Source organism: Hemiscyllium ocellatum, chromosome 31 (assembly GCF_020745735.1).
Source record: "Hemiscyllium ocellatum isolate sHemOce1 chromosome 31, sHemOce1.pat.X.cur, whole genome shotgun sequence".
Lineage (NCBI taxonomy): Eukaryota > Metazoa > Chordata > Chondrichthyes > Orectolobiformes > Hemiscylliidae > Hemiscyllium > Hemiscyllium ocellatum.
Window position 1 is genome coordinate 46,123,341 of NC_083431.1, and position 16,251 is coordinate 46,139,591.

A 16,251-nucleotide genomic window follows, 5' to 3' on the forward strand; every position below is an offset into this window, starting at 1 on the left:
TCACATGATTGTTCACGTCCACTCACAGTAATGATCACATCCCCATACAGTATCGATCACATTCCCTCACATTATCAATCACATCCCTCACAGTATTGACCACATCCCCTCTCAGTATTGATCACATCCCTCACAGTATTGATCACATCCCCTCACAGTATTGACCACATCCCCTCTCAGTATTGATCACATCCCTCACAGTATTGATCACATCCCCTCACAGCATCGATCACATCCCCTCACAGCATTGATCACTTCCCCTCACATTATTGATCACATCCCCTCACAGTATTGATCACATCCCCTCACAGCACTGATTACATTCACTCACAGTATTGATCACATCACCTCACATTATTGATCACATCCCCTCACAGTATTGATCACATCCCCTCACAGCACTGATCACGTCCCCTCACGGTTTTGACAACATCCCCTCACAGTATTGATCACATCCACTTGCAGTATGGATCACATCCTTCACAGTATTGATCATATCCTCTCACAGTATCGATCACATCCCTCACAGTATTGATCACATCCCCTCACTGTATTGACCACATCCACTCATATTATTGACCACATCCGCTCACAGTATTGATTACATCCCCTCACTGTATTGATCACAACCCCCCACAATATTGATCACATCCCCTCACACTATTGATCACATCCCCTCACAGTATTGATCTCATCCCCTCACACTATTGATCACATCCCCTCACAGTATTGATCACATCCCCTCACAGCATTGATCACGTCCCCTCACGGTATTGATCAGAACCCCTCACAGTATTGATCACATCCCCTCACAATATCAATCACATCCGCTCACAGTATTGATCACATCCACTCACAGTATTGATCAAAGACCTCACAGTATAGATCATATCCCCTCACAGTATTGACCACATCCACTCACATTATTGACCACATCCACTCACAGTATTGATCACGTCCCCTCACAGTATCGAACACATTCCCTCACAGTATTGATCACATCCTCTCACAGTATCGATCACATCCCTCACAGTATTGATCACATCCCCTCACAGTATTGATCATATCAACTCACAATATCGATCACATCCCACACAATATTAATCTCATCCCTCACCGCATCAATCACCCCCTCACAGTATTGATTAATACCCCTCACAGTGTTGATCACATCCCCTCATAGTACTGATCACATCCCCTCACAGTATTGACCACATCCGCTCACTTTATTGACCACATCCGCTCTCAGTATTGATCACATCCCCTCACAGTATTGATCACATCCCCTCACAGTATCGGTCACATGCCCTCACAGTATTGACCACATCCCCTCTCAGTATTGATCACATCCCTCACAGTATTGATCACATCCCCTCACAGTATTGACCACATCCCCTCTCAGTATTGATCACATCCCTCACAGTATTGATCACATCCCCTCACAGCATCGATCACATCCCCTCACAGCATTGATCACTTCCCCTCACATTATTGATCACATCCCCTCACAGTATTGATCACATCCCCTCACAGCACTGATTACATTCACTCACAGTATTGATCACATCACCTCACATTATTGATCACATCCCCTCACAGTATTGATCACATCCCCTCACAGCACTGATCACGTCCCCTCACGGTTTTGACAACATCCCCTCACAGTATTGATCACATCCACTTGCAGTATGGATCACATCCCTCACAGTATTGATCACATCCACTCACAGTGTTGATCAAACCCCTCACAGTATTGATCATATCCCCTCACAGTATTGACCACATCCACTCACATTATTGATTACATCCCCTACAATATTGATCACATCCCCTCACACTATTGATCACATCCCCTCACAGTGTTGATCACAACCCCTCACAGTATTGATCACATCCCCTCACAGTTTTGATCATATCCCCTCACAGCATTGATCACGTCCCCTCACGGTATTGATCACGTCCCCTCACAGTATTGATCACATCCCCTCACAGCAATGATCATGTCCCCTCACGGTATTGATCACATCCCCTCACAGTATTGATCACATCCCCTCACAATATCGATCGCATCCATCACAATATTGATCATATCCTCTCACAGTATTGATCTCAACCCCTCACAGCATCAATCGCATCCCTCACAGTATTGATTACATCCCCTCACAGTATCGATCACATCCCCTCTCAGTATCGATCACATCCCTCACAGTATTGATTACATCCCCTCACAGCATTGATCACATCCCCTCACAGTATTGATCACATCCCTCACAGTATTGATCATATCAACTCACAATATCGATCACATCCCACACAGTATTAATCTCATCCCTCACCGCATCAATCACCCCATCACAGTATTGATTAATACCCCTCACAGTGTTGATCACATCCCCTCATAGTACTGATCACATTCCCTCACAGTATTAATCACATCCCCTCACAGTATTGATCAAATCCCCTCACAGTATTGATCTCATCCCCTCACATTATCGAACACATTCCCTCACAGTGTTGATCACATCCCCTCACTGTATTGATCACATCCCCTCACACTATTAATCACATCCCCTCACAGTATTGATCACATCCCATCACAGTATCGAACACATTCCCTCACATATTGATCACAACCCCTCACAGTATTGATCACATCCTCTCATAGCATTGATCACGTCCCCTCACGGTATTGATCAGAACCCCTCACAGTATTGATCACATCCCCTCACAATATGAATCACATCCCCTCACAGTATTGATCACATCCACTCACAGTATTGATCAAAGCCCTCACAGTATTGACCACATCCGCTCACAGTATTGATCACATCTCCTCACTGTATTGATCACATCCCCTCACATTATTGATCTCATCCCCTCACAGTATTGATCTCATCCCCTCACAGTATTGATCTCATCCCCTCACAGTATTGATCTCATCTCTCACAGAATCAATCACCCCCTCCCTTTCTTGATCTTATCCCCTCACAGTATTGATCAGATCCCCTCACAGTATTGATCACATCCCTCACAGTATTTTGATCACATCCCCTCACAGTATCGATCACAACCCCTCACAGAATTGATCACATCCCCTCATAGTATTGATCACATCCCCTCACAGTATTGATCACAATCCCTCACAGTATCAATCACACCCCCTCACATTATTGATCACATCCCTCACAGTATTGATCACGTCCCCTCACGGCATTGATCACATCCTTCACAGCATCATTCACCCCTGACACTATTGATCACATCCCCTCACAGTGTTGATCACATCCCCTCACACCATTGACCACATCCCCTCTCATTATCGATCACATCCCCTCACAGTATTGATCACAACCCCTCACAGTATCGATCACATCCCCTCACAGTATTGATCACATCCCATCACAGTATCGATCACATCCCTTCACAGTATTGATCTCATCCCTCACAGTATTGATCACATCACCTCACTGCATTGACCACATCCCCTCTCAGTATTGATCACATCCCCTCACACTATTAATCACATCCCCTCACAGTATTGATCACATTCCCTCACAGTATCGAACACATTCCCTCACAGTATTGATCACATCCCCTCACAGTATTGATCACATCCCCTCATAGCATTGATCACGTCCCCTCACGGTATTGATCAGAACCCCTCACAGTATTGATCACATCCCCTCACAATATGAATCACATCCCCTCACAGTATTGATCACATCCACTCACAGTATTGATCAAAGCCCTCACAGTATTGACCACATCCGCTCACATTATTGACCACATCCGCTCACAGTATTGATCACATCCCCTCACTGTATTGATCACAACTCCCCACAATATTGATCACATCCCCTCACATTATTGATCACATCCCCTCACAGTATTGATCTCATCTCTCACAGAATCAATCACCCCCTCCCTTTCTTGATTGTATCCCCTCACAGTATTGATCAGATCCCCTCACAGTATTGATCACATCCCTCACAGTATTGATCACATCCCCTCACTGTATCGATCACAACCCCTCACAGAATTGATCACATCCCCTCATAGTATTGATCACATCCCCTCACAGTATTGATCACAATCCCTCACAGTATCAATCACATCCCCTCACATTATTGATCACATCTCTCACAGTATTGATCACGTCCCCTCACGGCATTGATCACATCCTTCACAGCATCATTCACCCCTGACACTATTGATCACATCCCCTCACAGTATTGATCACATCCCCTCACAGCATTGATCACATCCCCTCTCATTATCGATCACATCCCCTCACAGTATTGATCACAACCCCTCACAGTATCGATCACATCCCCTCACAGTATTGATCTCATCCCTCACAGTATTGATCACATCCCCTCACTGCATTGACCACATCCCCTCTCAGTATTGATCACATCCCCTCACAGTATTGATCACATCCTTCACAGTATTGATCTAACCCCCTCACAGTATTGATCACATCTTTCACATTATTGATCGCATCCCTCACAGTATTGATCACATACCCTCATAAAATCTATCTCATCCCCTCACATTATTGATAACATCCTTTGCGGTATTGATCACATCCCTCGCAGTATTGATCACATCCCCTCACAGTATCAACCACATCCCTCTCAGTATTGATCATATCCTTCACAACATCATTCACCCCTGACACTATTGATCACATCCCCTCACAGTATTGATCACATCCCTCACAGTATCGATCACATCCCCTCTCAGTATTGATCACATCCCCTCACAGTATTGATCACATCCCCTCACAGTATCGATCACATTCCCTCACAGTATTGATCACGTCCCTCACAGTATCGATCACATCCCCTCACAGTATCGATCACATCCCCTCAAAGTATTGATCACATCCCCTCACAGTACCGATCACATCCCTCACAGTATCGATCACATCCCTCCCAGTATTGATCACATCCCCTCACAGTATTGATCACATCCCCTCACAGTATCTATCACATCCCCTCACATTATCGATCACATCCCCTCACAGTATTGATCACATCCCCTGATTGTATCGATCACATCTCCCTACTGTCTGCTCCAATTGTGCACAGCACAGCACACCGGGACGGTGGGCTACACTCTGACTGGACTATACTTGAGGGCTCCAGCCTACACCAGTGGGACCACTGTCTCAGCAGCTCCATTGCCTGCTCTCCCACTGCCCTGCTCGAGTATTGTTCCTGTGCTTGGTGTCAGTCCGGGAGGCGGGCAATGGGGTTATGAGCCTTGTGGGTTGGTCTTGTCCCCCATTACCTAGCCTTGTCGGGCACCTGGACTCTCAAACACGCCAGGGTGTGGGAGTGGTGTCAGCTGCCAGGGTAAGTGGGCACATACCCTCCAGAACGTGGTAACACTTATCACACATTGCCTGAATAATAATATAGTGGACCTGTTTGCTGATGATGAATTCCCCAACATTGTGATTTGGCCCCTTCAGTGCCACTGTGTGTATGAACCAGTACAGGGTGAGTTGAAGGCCTGTTCCTGATCCTACAGCCTGGGGCTCCAGCACTGACCTCACTCCAGGGACAAGGTACAAACCGGTGTTATCTCGCATGGACAGTCTCAGTCCTTGTCCTGGAGGGTTGGTGGGAGCATGACTGAGCGATCCCACACGGCTCACCCACCGCCCCCTGGAAGGAGCTGCTCCCCAGTCTCTGGGAGAGGATGGTCTCCCTCTCCAGTGTCCTGCACAGTTCCGTCACCGCCTCCCAGGACAGACGGAGCCTGTGTCTGCACGGGCATCTCCCTCAGCTCCAAGAAACGCAGGGGGGACCGGAAAACCTGGGGGTTTGGGGGGGTGTGGTCCTCCTGCAGACCTTGCCCCAGCTGAGGGGCCCCACGGCCATCAGCTCCCCCTCATTGAGCTGGGAGCTGCTGCTGCTCCTGGGCTTGGGGCTGGGCCTGAGTCAGAATCATCGAATCCCCACAGTGTGGAAGCAGGCCATTCGGCCCATCCACTCCACACTGAGTCCTCCTGCATCGATCTGTCTCCATCTCCTTCAATAGACAGCAACATCGACCAAAGTCCCATTGGGGACTGGGGGCATGTCTTGGGGAAATGACCTAAACTGAACAAACAAGGAGCAAACTGCTTCGGTCTCTGAGGAGTCATCACTGGCCTTGAGCTTGCCCAGTCAGTTGGAATCGGATAATGGAGGGGGTGCCAGGCGAGTGGAGAACATGTCTCCAAGGAATCATTGAATCCCTACAGTGTGGAAGTGGGCCTCTCAGCCCATGGGCTCCGCACCAACCCTCCCAAAAGTATCCCACAGCTCCCCCACCCTATCCCTGCATCTCCCATGGCTAATCCAACATGCACATCCCTGAACACTGCAAGCAATTTAGCACGGTGCTGGAAAAGCACAGCAGTTCAGGCAGCATCCAAGGAGCAGGAAAATTGACGTTTCGGGCAAAAGCCCTTCATCAGGAATACAGCCCTTTTCCAGCACCACTCTAATCCAAAATCTGGTTTCCAGCATCTGCAGTCATTGTTTTTAACTAACAATTTAGCATGGCCAATCCACCCTAACCCTGTGGGAGGAAACCAGAGCACCCGGAGGAAACCCATGCAGATACGGGGAGAATGTGCAAAGTCCACACAAACGGTCACCTGAGGCTGGAATCGAACCCAGGTCCCTGGCGCTGTGAGGCAGCAGTGCTAACCACTGAGCCACCGTGCTGTCCACATCCTCCTCAGCATGCAGTAACCTGCCAAAGGTGCCCCCGCTGCTGAGTAACCAGCAGGGGTTAGTGAAAAGGACCTTCCTGTAAGAGAACACCAGCCTCCCCCACCCTCCCACACACCCATCAAACAGTGAACCTCACACCATGACTTGCTGGATGAGGACTCATGCAGGAGCCCCGCTACAAGTCGGTTTGCTTTTTCATTCAGCAGTGACCTTTCACCATTAGAGTGGTGCTGGAAAAGTGCAGCAGGTCAGGCAGCATCCGAGGAGCAGGAAAATCGACGTTTCAGGCAGGAGCCCTTCATCATGGAATGAGTCTCGGAGGCTTCGGGGTGGAGAGATGTGGCCTTTCACAGCATCGTTGCTGACAACTTCAACGTTACTGAGCTGTCCATGTTGGACTTGCAAACCCCGATGGCATGTGACCAATTGGTATCTCAGCAGCACTGCGCCTCAATAGGCGTTTTCACCAGCAGTGCAGATCTCACCAGGCACCCACAAACACCAGACCCTGTCTACACCAACTAACCCCCACCTAACCTCCATGTCCCCTCTGACCTCACAGTGTCACTGCTCCCCATTTCCACCCAGATTCCCCTCCTCTCCCAGAGTGGAGACATTAAAGTTCATCTGCAACACATGCCCCTGAACTTCAGCGTTCTACCCTGTTCCTTCACGCTCCCTCTTTAGGTGGTCACGATCAATAACCCCTTCCTCCTGTGGCCTACGATGCCCTCTGATGCTGTTCCTAATTCTACCCATTGAAACTTGAGATTTCCCCTGGTCTCTGCTACTTCCTCTGCCTCCTACCTCTCCATGTCCTCTCCAGGCCCACAACCTGTTCTATCACCTTACCCCCCCACTGCCCTAAAAGGCAGCAGATCCCTCCAGGACTGTATTTACCCCGGACCTGGGACTGACTGTAATGAGCAGCCCTTAGACAAGAGTGGCCAGACTCCCAATCACTGTGCTGGAAGATGTTTTGACACTAGCAGTCGATAGAATGAGCAGTATAACAATTCAAGAGTTGAGGTACATTTAATCCCTGTTTCCCAAAGAACCAGCACCACAGATTTCATGTGAGTAGCTCATTATTAACTTGAAACAATTCCTTTCATTGTGAAATTAACCCACACTGGGTTTTCCTTGGCTGCAGTGCAGACAGAAATCCACAAGAGGGGGTTATTGGGTTACCAAAGGCTCATGCCCATGAATCAAAGGAAAGGAACCTGGGAAGGCAAGGAGGCCATTCGGCCCGTTGAGCCTATCCTGTCATTTAATTAGAGCATGGTTCAGTTTCTCCCTCTTCTTCAATCCCATTTACATAGATCCCTCAATACACTTTCCTGACAAAAATATACTAAGCTCAGTTTTGGAAGCCTCATTCGCCCTTCAGTAACCATGGCCTTTTTTGGGAGAGAGAATTCGAGATTCCCTCCATTTCTTGTATGAACAAGCGCTCCCTGACCTCAGTCCTGAATACCATACTCAATGATATCCTCACAAACCCAGGGTCCAGGATTACCCGGTGTTCCTTACAGTCATAGAGTCATACAGCACGGAAACAGACCCTTTGTCTGACTCATTCATACTGACCAGGTTTCACAAAGTAAACTAATCCCACCTGCCAGCACTTGGCCCATATTCTCAAACTCTTCCTATTCATGTACCCATCCAGATGCCTTTTAAATGTTGTAATTGTACCAGCCTCCATCATTTCCTCTGGCAGCTCATTCTATACTCTCACCACCCTCTGCATGAAAAAGTTGCCCCTTAGGTCCCTTTTAAATCTTTCCCCTCTCACTCTTCACCTATGCCCCTCTAGTGCTAGACTTCCCCACCCCAGGGAATAAAGACCTTGTCTATTTATCCTATCGATGACCCTCTTTTGTTAGACTCTCCAGGGCAAACGTTTCCACCTATTCAGGCTCTACCCATAACTCAAACCCTCCAGTCCTGGCAAAATCCTTGTAAACCTTTTCTGCACATTTTCTAGTTTAATAACAGTTTTCCTATAGTATATTGTATGCAACATTCTAAAATTTGGTTTGTCTCATTTTCTTGTTTAATTTATCCGAACATCTTGAATGCTTCCTCTTTTGGCTCAACCTACTTTTAAATCTATTGTACTGTGTTGAATTATCCTTTGGGATAATTTGGGGAATGAAACGTCACAGTTAGGGCCCTGGGGTTTCACAGATGCCTGGTCCTCCCATGTACAGCTCTTCCTAACCTTCTGTCATGATGAGGAGAGTCCCAGCAGTTTGGGTGGTGGGATTGTCCACTATAGCTGTAGTCAGGGTGCCATCGACTTGTACCCATGTTACCCTGAGGTTGACTTATCACGAAACTGCGGAGGCCATCAACAGAAAAGGCTCCAATTCTAACAGTGCTCAGATTGTAGATGGCAATTGAAGCCAGAGAGCCAACAGGTTCTGGTGTTCTTACAAGATCATAGAACATAGAACAATACAGCGCAGAACAGGCCCTTCATCCCTCAATGTTGTGCTGACCTGTGAACTATTCTCAGCTCGTCCCTCTACACTATCCCATCATTATCCATGTGCTTATCTAAGGATTGTTTAAATCTCCCTAATGTGGCTGAGTTAACTACATTAGCAGTAGGGCATTCCACGCCCTTACCACTCTCTGAGTAAAGAACCTGCCTCTGACATCTGTCTTAAATCTATCACCCCTCAATTTGTAGTTATGTCCCCTCGTACAAACTGACGTTATCATCCTAGGAAAAAGACTTACACTGTCTGTCCTACCTAATCCTCTGAGCATCTTGTATGTCTCTATCAAATCCCCCCCTTAGCCTTCTTCTTTCCAATAAGAACAGACCCAAGTCTCTCAGCTTTTCCTCATAAGACCTTCCCTCCAGACCAGACAACATCCTGGTAAATCTCCTAAGCACCTTTTTCCAATGCTTCCACATCCTTCCTGTAATGGGGCAACCAGAACTGTACACCATATTCCAAGTGCGGCCACACCAGCATTTTGTATAGTTGCAGCATGATATTGTAGCTCTGGAATTCAATCCCTCTACCAATGAAACCTAACACACCATATGCCTTCTTACCAGCACCATCCACCTGGGTGGCAACTTTCAGGGATCTATGTACATGGACTCCAAAATCCCTCTGCACATCCACACTACCAAGAATCTTTCCATTGACCCAGTACTCTGCCTTCCTGTTATTCTTCCCAAAGTACATCACTTCACATTTATCTGCATTGAACTCCATAGGTCCATGGACAATGATGCAAAGGCTGCTTAGAAATAAGAACTATCATCTCCAAACATGGCTCCTGACACCTTTACAAAACCCTTTGAAGATACAGAACGGAGCCCGTGTTTTAAGAGAGACCACAGTGGAACAGACCACAGGCCTTTCCTCGACTGCGCTGGAGGGGCCTTGTATTTCAGCTCAGAAAGGGTGCCCTGTATTATTGAGGTAAACTGGGGGGGGGCTGGATATAGGCAAAATACCAGATTGACAGTAATCTTCAGAATGGATTCTGGGTAATCCAAGATGGAGGATGGGAAAATTTCTGGCTGTAAGAGCTGCTCCTTTGTTTTTGAGGTATTTTAGGTGCTGGAGGTGATTTCCTTGGATTCCAGGAGCAGCAATTACTGTTTTATATGCTGTTGCATTGTTTTGGAACTTTGGAAAAAAAAGTCAAAACAACAGCAGTTTTAAAAGGGAGAAGAACAGACAAAGGAAGCACATGGTGAGGTCATTGCAGGAGAGAGCGAGAGAGAGAGAACCTGCACAGTTACTGCCTTCGCTGTTTTTGATTTCATGTGTCACTGGACATCGGAGTGCATCTGGGAAAATTTAGGAAGAAATTTAAAAAGGAGGTCCTCAAGGGTAGTAATATCTGGATTACTCCCAGTGCTATGAGGTAGTGAGGGCAGGAATAGGAGGACAGAGCAGATGAATGCATGGCTGAGGAGCTGGTATATGGGAGAAGGATTCACATTTTTAGATCATTGGAATCTCTTTTGGGGTAGAAGTGACCTGTACAAGAAGGACGGATTGTACCTAAATTGGAAGGGGACTAGTATACTGGCAGGGAAATTTGCTAGAACTGCTTGGGTGGATTTAGACCAGTAAGGTAGGAGGTGGGGGACGGGGGATGGGTGGGTGGGACCCGGTGGGACCCAGGGAAATAGTGAGAAAGGGGATCAATCTGAGACGGGTACAGTTGAGAACAGAAATGAGTCAAACAGTCAGGGCAAGCCGGGACAAGGTATGGCTAATAAATTAAGCTGCATTTATTTCACTGCAAGGGACCTAACAGGGAAGGCAGATGAACTCAGGGCATGGTTAGGAACATGGGACTGGGATATCATAGCAATTACAGAAACATGGCTCAGGGATGGGCAGGACTGGCAGCTTAATGTTCCAGGATACAAATGCTCCAGGAATGATAGAAAGGGAGGCCAGAGAGGAGGGGGCATGGCATTTTTGATAAGGGATAGCATTACAGCTGTGCTGAGGGAGGATATTCCCAGAAATACATTCAGGGAAGTTATTTGGGTGGAACTGAGAAATAAGAAAGGGATGATCACCTTATTGGGATTGTATTGTAGACCCCCTAATAGTCAGAGTGAAATTGAGAAACAAACTTGTAAGGATATCTCAGCTGTCTGTAAGGATAATAGGGTGGTTATGGTAGGGGGTTTTAACTTTCCAAACATCGACTGGGACTGCCATAGTGTTAAACGTTTAGATGGAGAGGAATTTCTTAAGTGTGTACAAGACAATTTTCTGATTCAGTATGTGGATGTACCTACTAGAGAAGGTGCAAAACCTGACCTACTCTTGCGAAATAAGGCAGGGCAGGTGACTGAGGTGTCTGGGGGAGCACTTTGGGGCCAGCGACCATAATTCTATTCATTTTAAAATAGTGATGGAAAAGGATAGACCAGATCTAAAAGTTGAACTTCTAAATTGGAGATTGGTCAATTTTGATGGTATTAGGCAAAAACTTTCAAAAGCTGATTGGAGGCAGATATTCGCAGGTAAAGGGATGGCTGGAAAATGGGAAGCCTTCAGAAATGAGATAACGAGAATCCAGAGAAAGTATATTCCTGTCAGGGTGAAAGGGAAGGCTGGTAGGTATAGGGAATGCTGGATGACTAAAGAAATTGAGGGTTTGGTTAAGAAAAAGAAGGAAGCATATGTCAGGTACAATTAGGATAGATCGAGTGAATCCTTTGAAGAGTATAAAGGAAGTAGGAATATACTTAAGAGGGAAATCAGGAGGGCAAAACAGGGACATGAGATAGCTTTGGCAAATAGAATTAAGGAGAATCCAAAGAGTTTTTACAAATATATTAAGGACAAAAGGGTAACTAGGGAGAGAATAGGGCCCCCTCAAAGATCTGCAAGGCGGCCTTTGTGTGGAGCCACAGAAAATGGGGGAGCTACTAAATGAATATTTTGCATCAGTATTCACTGGGAGCTGTGGAGATGGAGAGATAAATGGGAGGGGGTGGGGCGGGGGGAGGAGGTAGCTGAGAGTGCAACAGGTGGATGGTGAAGGAGGTAAAGGTGATAGGTCAGAGGGGAGGGTGGAGCGGATAGGTGGGAAGGGAGATGGACAGGTAGGACAGGTCGTAAGGGTGGTGCTGAGCTGGAAGGTTGGAACTGGGATAAGGTGGGGGGAGGGGAAATGAGGAAACTGGTGAAGTCCACATTGATGCCCTGGGCTGAGAGGGCCCTGAGGCAGAAGATGAGGTGTTCTTCCTCCAGTGGTGAGGGAATGGCGATGGACTTTGGACTGTTTAATAGTTTAAAGTTCTTTCCATGATAGGTCATTCTGACGTGCAAACAGCATGTGGGCCCTGCTATTCCTGCAGCCCTTCACCATTGGCATTGCTGAATGAACGGCTTATCATCCCTGTGATTATGGCTTGACATCCTTGGGTGATCCTACTTTCATGTATCGACAAATCAGACGGCCTTCAGGGATATCACAGCAGTCAGTGAGAGTCTGTACTAAAGTTAGGCATTCATCATAACTGAGGGCCCTGCACTTCAGTCTCTCACGGTGGCCCCTGTAGGGTAAAAGGAATCCCAATGAATCTTGTTTTGACCCCCTACATCATCATTAACTTTTTATTTCATTTGGACAGTGTGAGCAGACTGGTAAGTTGCCTAGAAATGTTCATCTCCCATGTCGGACTGCATATGCAAGAGGTTGGCAGTATCTCTCAGTGAGTGACTGTATCAGGCGATGGAGTGGGTACGTGAACTGCCCAGTGAACAGTTTCTGGTCTTGAACGACAGTGTGTGAACACCCTTGAGAAGCTGATAGAATGAAGCTACCCCTATGGGGATGTGTGGAACCATCACAGGTCCTGAGCTCTCACTCACAAACTGGCGGTGCTATGACGTGTGGCCCTTCACACTGTGTTTAGTCTCAATGCCCCAGTTCCCTGTGGTCCGAGGCGATTGACTGTCACGGAGTCAGTTGCTTGTCACACGTGGCCGATTCTTGACCTTTTTCACTTCTTGTCATGTTTGGGACATCCGAAGAGACTGCGCATTTCACCAGGCCCAACAGTGAAAATAATATGACAGTGGACTTTGTACCAAGTGCAGTGAGACATATATTTACATGGAGCAAAGGCAGTTTACAGCGAGGTTTTGGTCTGAGATTGTGTGTTTCCAGGAAGGCTTCCTCTTTCTGTCACTATCACAGTGTCTAATTGCAGTTTGGAGTCAGGGTGGAGGGAGCCGGGCTGGGTTAGCGTGGAAGACCTGAGTAATCCTCCCATGATGCCCTTAGGCATGGAAGGCCCAGGCCATCTGGCTGCAAGGTACAGCCTGAAGTGCTGCAGGATTTTAGATCACAGGGTCACTGGAGTGTGTGTGTGCATCTGTGTGTGTGTCATTGATGCGTGTGTATGTGTGAGTGCATGTGTGTGTGAGTGCATGTGTGAGAGAGTGAGAGTGTGTGTGTGTTTGAGTGAGCGTGTGTGAAAGAGTATGTGTGAGAGAGAGTGAATGTGTGCGTGAGTGTGTGTATACGTGTGAGTGTGTGTACATGTGCATGAGACAGCGAGTGTGTGTGTGTATGTTTGAGTGAGTGTATGTGAGAGAGATTGTGTGTGTGAGTGAGACAGACAGAGTGAGTGCGTGTGTGAGTGTGCATGTGTGAGAGCGAGTGTGTGTTTGACTGTGTGTGAGTGAGTGAGAGTATGTTTGTATATATATGTGAGTGTGTGTGTATGTGTGAGTGAGTTTGTGTGGGTGTGTGTGAGTGCATGTGTGTGCATGTGTATATGTGTGTGAGTTTGTGTGTGTGTGCATATGTGTGTGTATATGAGTTTGTGTGTGTGAGTGTGTGTGCATGTATGTGTGAGTTTGTGTGTGTGCCTGTGTATGCATGAGTGTGTATGTGAATGAATGTGCATGCGCGCGCGTGTATGCCTGTGCTTGCGTGTGTGTGTGTGCGTGTGCATGTGTGTGTGGGTCTGTGCATGTGTGTGTGTGTGAGTGCATGCGCGTGTGTGTGCGCATTTGTGTGTGTGCGAGTGTGTGTGAGTGCATGTCTGTGTGAGTGCGAGTGTGTGAGTGTGCGTGTGTGAGTGAGAATGTGTGAGTGCATGTGTGAGTGTGTCTGTGTGTGCGTATGTGTGTGAGTGTGTGTGTGAGTGAGAGTGTGTGTGTGCGCATGTGTGAGTGAGAGTGCGAGTGTGTGAGTGAGAATGTGTATGTGAGTGAATGAGAGTGTGTGTGCATGTGAGTGAGAGTGTGTGTTTGTGAGTGAGAGTGTGTGAGTGAGAGTGTGTGTGTGCGTGTTTGTGAGTGAATGAGAGTATGTGTGTGTGAGAGTGTGTATGTGAGTGAGAGTATGTGTATGTGCGCATGTGTGTGAGTGAGTGTGTGTGTGTGCACGTGTGTGTGAGTGAGTGAGAGTGTGTATGTGAGTGAGTGTGTGTGGGTGTGCATGTGCGTGAGTGAGTGAAAGTGTGTGTGTGAGTGAGTGAGAGTGTATGTGAGTGAGAGTGTGTGTGTGAGTGAGTGTGTGTGGGTGTGCATGTGCGTGAGTGAGTGAGAGTGTATGTGAGTGAGAGTGTGTGTGTGAGCGTGTGTGTGAGTGAGTAAGAGTTGTGTGTGTGAGTGAGTAAGAGTGCATGTGTGTGTGTGTGAGTGTGTGTGTGTGCGCGTGTGTGAGTGAGAGTGTGTGCGTGCGTGTGTGAGTGAGTGAGAGTGTGTGAGTGAGTGAGTATGTGTGTGTGTGTGAGTGCGTGTGTGTGAGAGTGTGTGTGTGTGTGTGTGTGTGTGTGTATGTGTGTGTGTGTGAGAGTGTGTGTGTGTGTGTGTGTGTGTGTTTCTCCTGTCTCTGCCTCCCTGCTTGCAGCACCCTGTCTCCCCAGAAAGAAGGAGGCACCTGGAGTGAGGTCAAAGCCCCTCGTTTCCCCCTGTTACCACGCGGCCAGTGTGATGGAGTACAGCACCCATCCATATATCAGATAGACATGGCATCTCTGTGCTGGAGCCATGGGTGGCATGAATCTGAAACTGTGACTCCAAGTTCAAAACTCAGCAAAGAGGGCTGAGCACACGTCAGCTCAAGGTCAACCAAACAAAAACTAAGAAATTGCTAGAAAGGTTCAGCAGGTCTGGCAGCACCTGTAGAGAGAAATCAGAGTTATCATTTCAGGTCTAGTGATCCTTCTTCAGTTGGTGATGAGTTGGTGTGATTCGGGGAAAGTGAGGACTGCAGATGCTGGAGATCAGAGTCAAACAGGTCAGGCAGCGGCTGAGGAGCAGGAGACCTGGAGTTTCGAGCCCGAAACATCGATGCTCCTGCTCCTCGGACACTGCCTGACCTACTGTGCTTTTCCAGCACCACAATCTTTGAGTCGATGTGAATGACTGTTCCACTTCCCCAATGTGCAGCCTTATTTCACTCTGATGCCATTAATAAAACCCTGACAATATGTTTGTTAAACGCTGTGCATTTCTGGATGTTTGCTAGACTTCTTCTTTAGTGTGGTGCACGCTTTTGTGACCTTTGACCCTCCGTCACGCTGAGTCCACGCTCAGCTCCCCGTGGTCTTCCTCCTGTTCCTATCCCACCCTCAATCTCACTTCACTAACCCCCCCTCCCCCAACCCCATCACCATCAGCCTCGCCCTCTAGACCCCATTCTTATCTTTAAAGCCTAGATTGTCTCTTTCTGTCCTGACTGTTTTTCTGAACGTGTGCTGAAGTCCTGGGTTCTACCTAATGGAAGGAAATGATCATGACAGGTCATTTTGCTCACACCACCCAGCTCCTACCATGAGCTGAGGCCTGGTCAATTAAAACTTCACTGGTGAATGTAATTTTAACACGCACTGAACATACAGTACCCAAACTGTATATTATATTATTTATTACATTAACTATTTATATTATAGTGCATTTATATTTTAAAATTTACAGGTTATTTTATGCATTTCAGGATGTTTGAGAGTTTAACTTAGTGTGTAAAGTTGTTGATTGCTAAGGTG